Here is a 14,630-nt window from a genome sequence, read left to right as displayed (position 1 = left end):
GACGGCCGAGCTACCTTGGTATGCAGACATGGTGAACTTTTTGGTGAGGGAGGTATATCCTTCGGATGCTAATCATGAGAAGAAGAAGTGGATCTTACACGACAGCAGATTCTACATTTGGAATAAGCCGTATCTCTACAGGTTTGGCACAGATCAGATGATTAGGAGATGTATTCCAATGGAGGAAGTCCCCGCAATTCTTGAGAGTTTTCACTCGTCACCTTATGGTGGACATCATGCCGATGACAGAACAACCGCAAAGGTACTTTAGTCCGGGTTTTATTAGCCGACGTTGTTCAAAGATGCTCATGAATTCGTGAGAGCATGTGATAGCGGCCAAAGAACTGGAAACATTTTAAAGCGACATGAAATGCCATTGAATGGAATATTGGAGATCGAAGTATTTGATTGTTGGGGTATAGATTTCATAGGGCCCTTCATACCATCCATGGGGAACAAATACATTCTTGTGGCAGTTGATTACGTGTCAAAGTGGGTGGAAGCCATTGCACTCCCCACCAATGATGCTAGTATGGTAGCAAGATTTTTGAAGAAGAATATTTTCACGAGGTTTGGGACCCCGAGGGCTATCATCAGCAATCAAGGTACACATTTTGTAACCAGCTCTTTGATAGTTTGTTGTTTAAGTATGGGGTGAAACATCAGGTAGCGACTGCTTACCATCCTCAGACGAGTAGGCAAGTAGAGGTGTCCAATCGAGAAATCAAAAAAATCCTGGAGAAGACGGTGCGCGTGAGTAGGAAAGATTGGTCGCTGAAGCTTGATGATGCTTTGTGGGCATATAGAACAACCTACAAGACTCCCATTAGCACATCTCCATACAAATTGATTTTTGGAAAGGTGTGCCATCTACCGGTTGAACTTGAGCATAGAGCTTATTGGGAAATAAAGAAGCTGAACTTAGAACATAATACAAGCTGGTGAACAGCGGTTGTTGCAGCTGCATGAGGTTGATGCGTTTCGCCATCATGCTTATGAGAACGCGAAAATGTACAAGGAACGAACTAAGAGAGTACATGATAAGTGAAACCAACCTCGTGAGTTTGAGTCTGGGCAGTTAGTGTTGCTGTATAATTCTCGTCTGAAGATCTTTAGGGGGAAGTTAAAGAGTAAGTGGTCTGGGCCATTTGAGATAGTGTGTGTGACAGCACATGGAGCGGTTAAGTTGAAGCCGTAAGATTCTGTCGAGTCGTTTTTGGTGAATGGGCAACGAGTGAAGCACTACTTTAGAGAGGTCATTGATCGCGAGAGGACCTCGTTGGAACTGGAAAAGGCTTAAGAGAGCCAGCGTCGTGCCGCAACGTTAAATCAAGCATTTCTCGGGAGGCAACCCGAGTTTGTAATAGTAGCGTAGTAAAATAAAACGAAAAGAACAAAAAAAATTAGAAAAATACAAAAGGTGTTGTGCCACGTCCTTAACTAAGGCGCTTGTTGGGAAGCAACCCAATGTTACATTTGTTCATGTTGTAGGAATTAGGAAAGAACGAAAAATCATGACGAAGAGCAGTGATTCACGCAGAGGGCCCGCGATGCGGACCCATCGCGCGAATGGTAAAGATCAGAGAGGTGAAAATCAGGCTTTCCATCAATCAGGCTTTCCTTCCGCGATGCGGATGGATCGTCTAGTTTTATTGGGTGACAGAGAATGGGCTCACGCACAATGGACCCGCGATGCGGATCCATCGTGCGGGTCGACCCGGTTTGAAATTATTTTTAAGTTTTAATCACGAACAGAGGTTGCTTTTTCTCATAAAAACTCTTAACACTCACAAACAACGTCCATTAGGCGAAAATTCCCTATCCTACTCCCTCTCTAACAAAATCAAACTCACGTAACTCTAATCCACCCTCCCTTAACTTAACAAGGTAAGTAATTTTATCTTCAACACATGATTCCCCTTTCCCTTTCTCCATTGTTCTTAAGTTGTGAAAAGTTGTAAAGTTAGGGTTGATGGGGTTGGGTGAATTTAGGGCGGGGATTGGTGTTGCTATGATTGTTTGTGTTGTTTATAGCTAGAACATGACTCCCATTTCACAAGGGAGGGTTTCATAACCCACCATTGTTGTCAAAACTAAGGGAAGATTCTATGCCCACAAGGTGTTCGATAAAAGTCCTAGACCAAGTTTTTTTGTGAAATTGTGAAGTCTTGAGTAGCAATGGAACATTAAACAAACATAGGAACCCTTGTGCATCACCTTTCACCATAAAAATCAAAATTTTGATGGAGACTAGGAATTTGTGATCCTCCGACCCAAATCCTACAATATGAATTTGTTTTTTTTTATTTTGTTTTTTAGGTTTGTTTGCTTTATAGTATAAGAGTAGTTAGCTTCTTTTATTTTTATTTTTGTAATGTAGTTTGAAGTAAGTATAGGGTCGGTTTACCCCTAGTGTGCATAAAAGAAGGAATAACCAAGATTGGGGCCCGAGAATTGAAAGGGGCCACGCGTTCTAGCCGTGAGTACATGTAATAGAATTAAATGTGGGGTCGTTCCACAACCTCCTTTAGTTATTGAATTGTACTTATGGTTTGATAATGTGTTGTTTTGTAGGAAAAATGGTTAACCTAAATAGTAAGGGAAAATCTTTTGCCTGCTCCTCCCAAGGCATAAAATAGGACGAGCACAAAACCTATCCAAGGTAAAGAAGGGACCACAATCTGGAAAGGGAAAGCATCCAGCTGTTGCCATTCCTCGGGCTCCAACCAAGAGGCCTCATCCCGAGTTTTTCAGTGACGGGAAGGAGTGGTACATGGGATTCAATACCTCAACCGGATACAATCATGAGCGAGCTATCAGTCGAGTCCCTCTAAAAAAGAAACTTTCTAGACATATACAACCGCATAGTGGCCATGGGATGGAGTTCATTGTTTGAGCAACCAGGACCGGTAAATATTGATTTGGTTATGAAGATGTACGTCGGTATAAATATTTCAGTGACTAAACCTCTGTGCTCATTCGGAGAAATTGGGTGCCATTGACGGCTGCTACTTTGTGCGGGGCAATCGGAGTCCCAGACGTGCCAACTGAGCCCTTGCTAAACTTTATTAAACGCCCCGATTATAAGGCTATACGGGAAACTCTTTGTGGGGCCTAACTCTAAAGCTCAATGGGCTAGATATGCAGGACCTCGCAGGGCACACAGGAGCATGAGTATGAGCAATTTTTATAGAGAAGCCCAGGTTTGGTTGCGCCTTCTGAATGCAAGAATCATTCCACTTGATCATTTCTCGGAGGTAAAAAAGGAAAGGTTGTGCATAGTCTATTTCTTGATGACAGGGCAGCCAGAGAACATCAGGAGATTCTCAGACTGCGAGAGGGCAAGTCTAAAAAGCTGAGCTTCGGCAACACATTTACCGCCTACTTGATGAGGCTTGACAAAGAATTGGCGGACTCCCATGATAGAATGCTTGAGGCACCCACTGACATGCTCGACATCTCGAACGTCATGGCCCTATAGAACTCTTCCGGACACAACTTGACTCCAGCAAAGGAGAGGTCAACCCAATCCACAGTGTTGTCCCAGCTTTACAAAAGAATGATGGTGCCGGGTAATTACAACATAGGTCTTTCCAGGGTATTTATTCAGACCCCACACACACCACACTATCGAGCACTTGTGGGTGAGGAATCTCAGTTATCTGATGATGAAGATGAAAATTCGGTTGATCGTACATTGGTTGCACCTGAAGAAGGGGAGAAGGCAGAGTTGCAAATGATACACGACGATGATGAAGGAGAAGAAAACACTGAGCTGGATGATGTCGAGGCTAATAATGAGGACTATATTGATGAAGACGACTAGGCCCTAAAGGGCCTCGGGGAGTATCTCTCACCTTACTCTGTTCTTAGTTTCTTTTTTTATACATTGAGGGCATTGTACGAAATTAAGTGTGGGGTGGGAGGTGCGTCTCGAGATAGAGGATGCTTATGCCTTAGGATTTTTATTTTTTTAGCACTTAACTTTAGATTATTATTTCTTTTTAACTTTATATTATTCTTTTATTCTTCCTTTTAGTTTAGGAGCATTGCTAGAAAAAAAATGGAAAATACAGAAAAAGTCAAAAGATTTTGTTTTCTAGTTTATTAGGCCCTCGGTAGTGGTATAAGTCATCCGTTAGGATTTGTTTCTTTTTCTTAGTCATCGAAAGGGCTTTTCCTAATGAAGGGTGGATGACAACCTGCTTGAGGTAAAATTAGTCCATAAGAAAGACCATTCAAATGCTAGGTACTCGAGTTAGGTGAAATACTATCATATGAGCGATTTTTGTGGTTTCTTTTGAAGCGTGCCGTGAAAATACATAACCTTTCTCGAAACACTTAAATTGAATGTTGTTTGACTCATGTATGACCCATTTGGCATTGTTGATACGTTGTTGCTTGATCCGAGGGACACCATGGACCCTTTCTTGCGTTAAGTATGTAACGAGTTGTTATGTGATCCATGCTTTGTATTGATGTCTAGAACTTTCCCCGTGTGTTCATGAAATAAAATGAAGTATGTTGTAACTTAGGAAGTGATATAGGCATTTCTTTGTTAGCCTAAATCTAACCTTTCCTACCAACTTGTGCATGAGTATACCCTAGTTAGCCCCGTTGAGCCTTTTATCCTGTTCTTTGATAGCAGTCAAGATGGCTGTACCCTTTCGTTCTAAATAGCTTATTTTTTTATCCAATATACTCCTTGAGCACTTTAATGATGAATTATGGTAATTTGAGTTAGGATGTGAAAAAAGGGAGGGGTTGTTGGTTGCATTTTGAGGAGGTCTATAAGGGCACCAAAGGAAAGTAAGTTTAGCTTGTTAGTTGGGGATCGACAAAAAAAAAAGGGAAATCTGAACTGAAAAAATATATGTATATATGTAGTTGGTTTTGTCGAATAAAAAGTTCCTTTCTAACTCATGTCTCTAAAAGAGTGGTGCTTAAATGAAAAGAAATAAATGGGTGTAACTTGTGCAAATTTGGGTGTTGGTTGGTATTGTTAGTGGGTGGTGAAGAAATTGAATTGAAGAGTGTTGTTACGTATTAAAGGGCCTACGGAGGTTAGTCACTATTATCCAAATAATTCATACTTATCCCCTAGCCTACATTACAACCCTTTTAAGTCCTACTTGATCCTAGGTTTGATATGCTTATATTAGTGAAGTGGTTACACTATGGGCAAGGTATGTCGTGCTGAGCATGTGATATTCCTTGTGAGAGTGAGCGTACTTGTTGAATTCATGTTCATTGAAAGCAGAATACATATATATATAATAAATGATTCTTGTGAGGTATATGGACACCTCTCTTCCGGTGAGGGTACTTAGTTGACGATAGATTGGTGAAATGTTGGATTCCTGGGTAAGTTGTTTACCCCGAATTTGGATAATCAATTAAATGTGTGAGTAAACAGTTTGGCGCCCACCGTGGGGCTAGCATAATAGTGGTCTTTGATCTTGATCTCTACCTTACTCATCAAAATCAGAAACATCTTTTGTTCGTCTCTGGAAAAACGGACCAAATGGCTAACAGTAGGCAATCTGGTCACGTCAACAACAACGAGATCGTGGCCGAAATTGAAGGCAGCGGTCCACGAGGATTACCAAACCCCGCTGACCCTAACCCCGTTAATTCGAGGGAGGGCCTCAACCATCAAAACACCGTGGATCAGGAGAATGTCGCCCAGCCGGCCACTGACCCTTTAAATACCCACGTTTTAGTTACTTTGTCCCGGACACAGGGCCGGAAAGAACCGAATACCCCAAACGATAATATTGACTTACGTTTGATTTTTGAAATGTTGCAGGAACAGAGGGCAGCGATTGCCGAACAAGGAATCGCAATTGCCCAGTTGCAAGGTGGAAAAGATAAAACGACCCTGGAGAAGACGAAGGGTGTTGCTGAAACCAGAAGGGATGAAGCACGGATAGTTGGGCAATGGGTCCGGAGCTGGATCCTCCACCGAGGTTCTGAAAATGCTCGAAACTTTGGCAAAGTGGGTAGATTCAATCGAAAAGAGGGTGGAAACATACAACTCTCGGGTGGATCAAATCCCGGGGGCTCCGCCTTTACTGAAAGGACTGGATTCAAAGAGGTACATCCAAAGGCCTTTTCCTCCGAGTGCAGCCTCGAAATTAATCCCGAAGAGTTTCAAAATGTCGGATATCCAGAAATATGACGGCACAACGGACCCACACGAACACGTGACCTCATACACCTGCGTTATAAAAGGCAATGATATGGAGGAAGATGAAATCGAATCGGTGTTGTTGAAAAAATTCGAGGAAACCCTGTCGAAAAGAGCACTGACGTGGTACGACCATCTGCCCGAGCATTCGATCACTTCTTTCGAAATGCTCGCCGATGCCTTCATAAAAGCTCACGCCGGTGCCAAAAAGGTGCAGGCTCGTAAGGCAGATATTTTTCGTATAGCCCAAAGAGACGATGAGTTGCTACGTGAATTTGTCAACCGGTTCTAAAGGGACCGAATAGAGCTCCCTCCGGTTCCCGAGGAGTGGGCCGCACAAGCTTTCACAAAGGGGCGCAACCCTCGGAGCTCGACGGCTTCGTTCAAATTAAAGGAAAACTCGCTAGAATACTAGGCTGTGACATGGGCGGACGTCCATAACCGGTACGAGTCGAAGATTCGGGTGGAAGATGACCAACTCAAGCTTCCCCCGGGGCCAATAAATATGAGCAAAAGTTTTGAGAGACCAAGGAACAATTACGAACCGGAGGCCAGGTCATCGAGGGAAAGGTATCGGCCGTATTCTAATTCGAAAAAACCAAGCTTCAGGTCGGAGAAGTCCAGGGTTGGCCCGAGCCATTTCTCCGGTCGGGGTGACAAACGGGTCGAGCGCCCATCGAACAGTCGAGGTCTCTCATTCAGGAGCGACGCCGGGAGCTCCGCCGGCAGCAAAGACTCATCGAAGATATCGGAGTATAACTTCAACGTCAACACCTCGGACCTCGTCTCGGCTATTGGCCGTATCCTGGATGTAAGATAGCCAAGGACTTTGAGGTCGGATCCGGGCTAGAGGGATCCGAGCATGATGTGTGAATATCATGGAACCTATGGACACAGGACCGAGGATTGTCGCCAGCTAAGAGAGGAGGTGGCGCGATTACTGAAGAATGGCCATCTCCGAGAATTGCTGAATGAACGAGCCAAAAGTCACTACAAAGAACGGGAGACCCATAAAAGGGCCGAGCCAGTAGATCCCCAACATATAACTAACATGATAATTAGGGGGACCGATACCCCCACGAGGGCCGGTGATGAAACGAACCAAGGTCTCTGCTGTGCGTGAAAAGCGCGGCCGGGATTACATATCCGAGGGTTCCATATCTTTTAGCAACGAGGACGCAGAAGGCATCATTCAACCGCACAATGATGCATTGGTAATCTCTATTCTTATCTTTAAAACCCAAATTAAGGGTATTTTGATTGACCCAGGTAGCTCAGCCAACTTCATCCGGTGGAGAGTGGTCGAACAGTTAAGGCTACTCGATCAGATTGTGCCGGTAGCCCGGGTCCTCAGCGGGTTCAACATGGCGAGCGAAACCACAAAGGGGGAGATATCATTGCCGGTGAACATCGATAACACTATCCAACAAACGGTGTTCTATGTAATCGAAGGTGACATGAAGTATAACGTATTACTGGGTAGACCCTGGATACATAGCATGAGGGTCGTGTCATCGACATTGCATCAGTTGCTGAAATTCCCGACACCAGAGGGGATAAAAACCATCCGAGGTGAACAACCCGCTGCAAGGGAGATGTTCGCAGTCGAGGAAGCGACACCTCAGCCCGAAAAATCGGATCAAAAGGAAGAGGACTCAACCGGGGAAACGGACACCAAATAGCAATCACAGCATGCAGGGTTGGACCCGGGGTACAAAGAGGATGACTTCGGTGTACCCAGATCATTCGTCATGCCGGATGATTCGGATGCAACCAAGTCAACAGTAGAGGAGCTGGAGCAGATCATCTTGTTCGAGTATCTACCAGACAGAAAGGTATACCTGGGCACAGGGTTAACCTCGGAGCTCAAGAACAAGTAAATTGAATTTCTTCGAGCTAATGCCGATTGCTTCGCATGGTCCCACATAGATATGACAAGAATACCACCAGAAGTAGCAACTCACAAGCTCAGTTTAGACGGGAGGTTTCCCCCGGTAAAGGAGAAGAGAAGGCCGATGGCAGAAGAAAAACAAGCCTTCGTAAAGGACGAGGTAACAAAGCTTTTGAACATAGGATCTATCCGGAGATAAAGTATCCGGACTGGCTAGCTAACGTAGTAGTGGTGCCAAAGAAAGGTAATAAATTTCGAATGTGTGTTGATTACAAGGATCTAAACAAAGCATGCCCGAAGGATTCATTTTCGTTGCCTCACATCGATAGAATGATCGATGCGACGGCCGGGCATGAGATGTTAATTTTTCTCGATGCCTACTCCGGGTATAACCAAATTCGGATGCACCCGGAGGATCAGGAGAAAACATCCTTTATTACCGGATATGGGACTTACTGTTATAATGTCATGCCTTTTGGACTAAAAAATGCGGGTGCAACTTACCAACGCCTAGTTAACGGAATGTTCGAAGAACAAATAGGGAAAACAATAGAAGTTTATATTGACGACATGGTTGTTAAGTCCCTCGAAACAGAAGACCATTTAAAGCATTTGCAGGAAACTTTCGATGTACTCCGCAAGTACAACATGAAGATCAACCCGGAAAAATTCGCCTTCGGCGTCCGGTCCGGTAAATTTTTGGGTTTCATGGGGTCAAACCGGGGTATTAAAATCAACCCAGACAAAATCTAGGCCATCGAGGATATCGAGGTAGTGAATAACGTAAAGAGTGTACAGTGGCTCACCGGAAGGATAGCGGCGCTAAGTCGTTTCATATCGAGGTCCTCGGACAAGAGCCACCGCTTCTTCTTCTTATTGAGGAAGAAGAACGACTTCGTTTGGACACCGGAGTGTCAAAGAGCTTTACAAGATTTAAAAAGATACTTGTCCAACCCGCTGATGCTGCACACACCAAAAGCCGACGAGCAACTTTTTCTCTACCTTGCTGTCTCCGAGGTAGCGGTAAGTGGCGTTTTGGTCCGAGAAGAATCAGGTACGCAATTCCCTATTTATTATGTAAGTAGAACTTTGGGGGATGAGGAAACCCGTTATCCCCTCTTGGAAAAATTGGCACTGGCATTGGTTAGTGCTTCTAGAAAACTCAAACCTTATTTTCAATGTCATCCGATATGTGTAGTGACTACTTGTCCCCTAAAAAAAGTCATGCATAAACCAGAATTATCGGGTAGACTAACCAAATGGGCCGTAGAAATTAGCGGATACGATATCGTACAAGCCTCGAACGGCCATCAAGTCCCAGATCTTAGCCGATTTTGTGGCGGATTTTACCCTGGCTATGATCCCCGAGGTTGAGAAAGAACTCCTGCTAACCTCGGGGAAAGCCTTGGGTATTTGGTCGCTACATACGGAGTCTCGAACCTCAAAGGTTCCGGGCTAGGAATCGTCCTTAGAACCCCGGTCGGGGATGTCGTCCGACAGTCTATTAGAACTGTTAAAATTGACTAACAATGAAGCCGAGTATGAGGCTATGATTGCAGGTTTGGAATTGGTCCACAGTATGGGGGCCGATATAATCGAGGCAAAGTGCAATTCGCTCTTGGTCGTAAACCAGGTGAACGTCATCTTCAAGGTTAAGGACGAGCGGATGCAGAGGTATCTGGAAAAAATCCAAGTGATACTACACCGGTTTAGAGAATGGACCATGCAGCACATACCGAGGGAGCAAAACAGCGAAGCCGATGCATTGGCCAATTTGGGATCTTCGATCGAAGGGGAGGAAATCAACCCCGGGACTACGGTGCACTTATTGAACACAGCAATAGAAAAAAAACATGCCGAAATAAACACAATGGGTTTTACTTGGGATTGACGCAACAAGTACATCGACTACTTGCGTGATAGAAAGCTCCCGGATGACCCAAAAGAATCACGGTCATTAAGGGCCAAAGCTGCGCGTTTCTGCTTGGTAGACGGCCAATTGTATCGACGATCATTCTTCGGCCCCCTGGCTAAGTGTTTGGGTCCCGGAGAGACAGAGTATGTGATGAGAGAGGTGCACAAAGGAACCTGTGGCAACTACTCCGGTGCCGAATCTGGTCCGAAAGATCATCAGGGTCGGTTATTACTGGAACCAGATGGACGAAGATTCAAAAAAATTTGTCTGAAAATGTGACGGGTGTCAGAGACATGCTCCGATGATTTACCGGCCCGGGGAGTTGCTGCATTCGGTGGTTTCACCTTGGCCTTTCATGAAGTGGGGAATGGACATTGTCGGTCCATTACCATGCGCACCAGGTAAAGCCTGTTTCATTCTGTTTATGACTGATTATTTCTCTAAGTGGGTTGAAGCGCAGGCCTTTGAAAAAATCAGAGAGAAGGAAGTCATTGACTTCATATGGGACCACATCATCTGTCGCTTCGGCATCCCTGCTGAGATAACCTGTGATAACGGACCCAGTTCGTGGGTGGCAAAGTCAACGATTTTCTCAAGGGGTTGAAGATCAAGAAAATTATATCAACCCCGTATCAACCGTGTGCAAACGGACAGGCGGAATCCACGAACAAGACTATAATCGAAAATCTGAGGAAAAGACTTGAAGCGTCAAAGCATCACTGGAGGGAAATATTACCGAAGGTGTTGTGGGCATACAGAACCACATCAAAATCAAGTACGGGAGAAACTCCTTTCTCGTTGGTCTACGGGGCCGAAGCCTTTATTCCCGTAGAAGTTGGTGAACCCACTCTCCGGTTCAGCTATACTACCAGGGTGTCAAACGAGAACGCCATGGCCGTAAAACTCGACCTCACGGATGAACTTCGCGAAAACGCGTTAGTCCATATTGCAGCCCAGAAACAGAGAATGGAAAGGTACTACAACCGAAGAGCCAATTTTTGGCATTTCCAAGTTGGGGACTTGGTGCTTCGAAAAGTTACCTTGAACACCAAGAATCCCAACGAAGGAAAACTGGGTCCGAACTGGGAAGGTCCGTATAAGATAACCGGGATAACGGGCAAAGGATCGTACCCGTTGGAGTACATGGACGGGCAACGATTGCGCAACAATTGGAACGTGGCTCATCTGAAAAGATACTACTGTTAAGGTATGGACTCCCCGTGTTTTCTATTTAACTTTTCTCTTTTGCAGAAAAATCGAGAACCGGATAAAGTTAGAATTTAGGCCTGAAAACACGTGTTGCACTCTTTTCCTTAGTGCGGTTTTGTCCCAAAATGGGTTTTCCGACAAGTTTTTTAATGAGGCATCGAGTACAACGTGTTACTCGACGAAGACGAAGACAAACGCCCGGAAACTCGGGGTCACACCCAACGAGTGGGGACTTAATAGCACTCACCCGATCTTGCAGCTCGGATAAGAGCTAGGGGACTATCACACCCACTCTGAAGTTTGCCCCGGTTAGTTGAAATCGGAGGCCGCCCTCAACAAAACAAAATCGGACCTTCAATATTAGGTTCCGATGTAAGGACCAAACGATCAGAACGAATCGTGTGTCAACATCATATTTGCTACGGCAAAACCAAGAACCGGACCTTCTGCATTAGGTTCCGATGTAAGGACCAAATGATCAGAATGAATCGTGTCCATTTAGTATTTGCTACGGCAAAGGCGGAAGGGAAAAATTCATTCTCATGTACACAAACACTTGCAATGCAAAAATTTATCGAAAGTTTGGATAAACTATATCTCGGAAGTCTTCCTGTTAAAACAGTTCACCACGATGATAACCGCCGTATTTCAGCACTATTTCATTCATACACCCTATACCGGGTACTACGGTCGAAATTTGACAAAGGCAACAAGGTCATAGTGAACCGAGCCAAAATCGTCAACCCCACAAATGGGGACTTTTACTTCAAAATCCAGCTAAGGCTGAGACTCAGGTGTCCGAAATATACCGGCCCTAAAAGTAGCCGAAAACACCGGCCCTAGAAACGCCCGTCGTGATTCAGAGACGTCCAAATTCACAAAAGCGTAAGATAAGTCCCATGGGCAAAAATCGATATGTAGGCACAGTCAGAAATAATGACTCCTTAAAATCATAACAAACATTCATTCGAAGAAAAGAATCAAGGAAAATACATGTTCTATTTATACGAAGGATTTTACATCGGAGACCACTACAAAGGAAAAAAATAAAAAGGCTAAGTACAGGCCCTAGTCAATCCGGAATGGCTGGAGCCGGAGTGTTCGGACACTGTCCACTCAGATTCGTAAGAGTCATCCCCGAGGACACCCTTAGCCTCTTCCTCGATTCTTTTAGCCTCGAGAATAAGGACCGGAAGACCCGTAAAGCCATGCTCGGCTTGCTCAAGGGTGATTCTCCGAGACTTTCATTTTTCGTACTCGGCAGCAATAGTGGCATGAGCCTCGGCGGCCTCCACGTTCTTCAGAGCTTCCTCCAAATCGGCCTCGGCCTGGGCTAACTTTGCCGCCAGAACATCCCGAGCCTCTACGAGGACATCTTGCATGTGGATGGCCGACTCCAGCTCGACCTTGAGGGCGTCATTAGCATCGGCCGTCTCCTTAAGCTCGGGTTTCAGATCATCACATATTTGGGCCCTCTTCTCCGCCTTCTCCTCGAACACCCTCATACGCTCTTTGTACCGCGCACTCTCAGATTCGAGCAGCTGATTCCTCTCGGTCAAGCCCGCAGCATCAGACTTCACCGAATCCATCTCCCCCCGGAGTTGAGAGAGGGTGGTTTCGAGCTCACCAAGCCTCGAGGAAAATTGAGCGTCGTCTCGGCTAAGGCCGATCTTGTCCGCTTCGAGACTCCGGTTGTATTCAACCATATCGGCCAGCTCACCCTTCAATCGACGTTTTTCAGCCTTTGTTGCATCGAGCTCGGGTCGGAGGTTGGAACGAGCAACTGCTCGGTTCAACTCCTCCTCCTTCTCCCGAAGAAGGTGCACATATTTCTCCGTTTCCCGGCCTTGGGCATCCAGTTGGCCCTTGAGATCGTCCGCCTCTTGCTGGGCACGAACGAAGGCTTCGTTAACAAGCAGCACACTCTGCAAAAAGAAGCAAGTCAAACACTTTTCATCAAACGAGACAAAATTCTCAAGAAAAGCATGCAGGGACAGTTGACAAAACTTACCCGATTTCCCGCGTGCATACCCTCATTGATGAGGCACTGCCAAGAGACCCCGTTCATCTTTCGTTTATCCGAGTCTGAGATAAGGGGCCTCAGGTAGCTCGCCACACCCACCGGGCGAGAGAGAAAGCTGCAATCCTCGGGAACGGTGATCACAGCCGACCTCGTCCTCCTCGGTTCCACACTTGGGGCCGGAAAGGTTCGAACCAAGCCATCCCTAGCACCGGACTCGGTGGCCCGACCAACCTCCCTCGTGGCTCGAGGGATCTGGAGATGTCCGAAACCCGCGGCTTCACCGGTTGCAGGAGGAGTGCTCGAGAACATGTCCTCAAACTTATCCGGCCTCGAAGCCGGAGTTGGAAAACTTGGAGCAGCCTCAGCAGCTTCAGTAAAGACAGGGGGCTCCGTAGTTGCATCAGTCTCATAGTCGGGCAACGGGCCAGAGACCGTTGGAGCTTCACTCTCGGGGACCGGCTCGGTTCTTTGATCAGCTTCGGCAGCAGCCCCCCCCCCCCCCCCCAAGATCTACTTGCCCTTTGCAGGGGGGTTTCTTCGGAAGAAGCTTCACCTGAAATGTCGACGAAATCAATCGACCTTAGAGGAGTCGGGTAATGAATTCCTTCCGCACCTGTGGGTAACGCCGGAACCAAAGATCCTTTCCCGGCTGAAGGAAGGGGTGAAGCGGTGATACCCTCCTCCAGAACAGGAGTCACAGAAGGGGCCGCACTGATACTCCGGACGAGGAGCTCAGGCTCTGCTTCATCCCGTAAAGTCCTAACGACGGTCCTCGCCCTTTTCTTTGTTTTCTACCCTTTGTCCGAGGGACTTTTCCTCTTGGCAGCAGCAGCAAGGATACGGGATACACCCGCCGAATCAAACTCGGGTGCCGACGCTGCAGGTTCGGCTGCTGCCTCCGGCCTTGGATCCACCGAGCCCTTAGGTAAACCTGAGAATCAAATGTGTTACAGAAGGATAGAAAGTGCAATGAATATGGATAGAAGCGAAGTATTACCGTGGTTCTGGGCGATCCATCGGCCACATGACAGGTGACCCCACGTCCGGTCGTCGTGGGGATGTTGGCTGACTAGAGCAGTGACCCATTTGTTGAGATTCCGGACGACCGGAGGAATCCAACCCGCGGCTAGTGTAAATAAAAAGACAAGTAGTGAGAAAGCGGACTGGAGTTTGGCAAAATCTACGAATGCAATTATTCGAAAAGTTCAAACTTACGCTTATTATTCCACCTTTCCGGAAAGGGCATGTAATTGTCCAGAATAATGTCCGAGGTACACACCCGGACATATCGCTCCAACCAGCCCCGGTCTCTATCTTCATCCATTGTCGAAAAAATGGGATTCCGGCTGTGCTTTGCGAGCTTTATCACGCCACCCCGGAACAACCTTGGGGAGTATAGCCG

This window comes from Lycium barbarum, chromosome 7 (assembly GCF_019175385.1).
Source record: "Lycium barbarum isolate Lr01 chromosome 7, ASM1917538v2, whole genome shotgun sequence".
Lineage (NCBI taxonomy): Eukaryota > Viridiplantae > Streptophyta > Magnoliopsida > Solanales > Solanaceae > Lycium > Lycium barbarum.
This window is presented reverse-complemented; position numbering follows the sequence as displayed.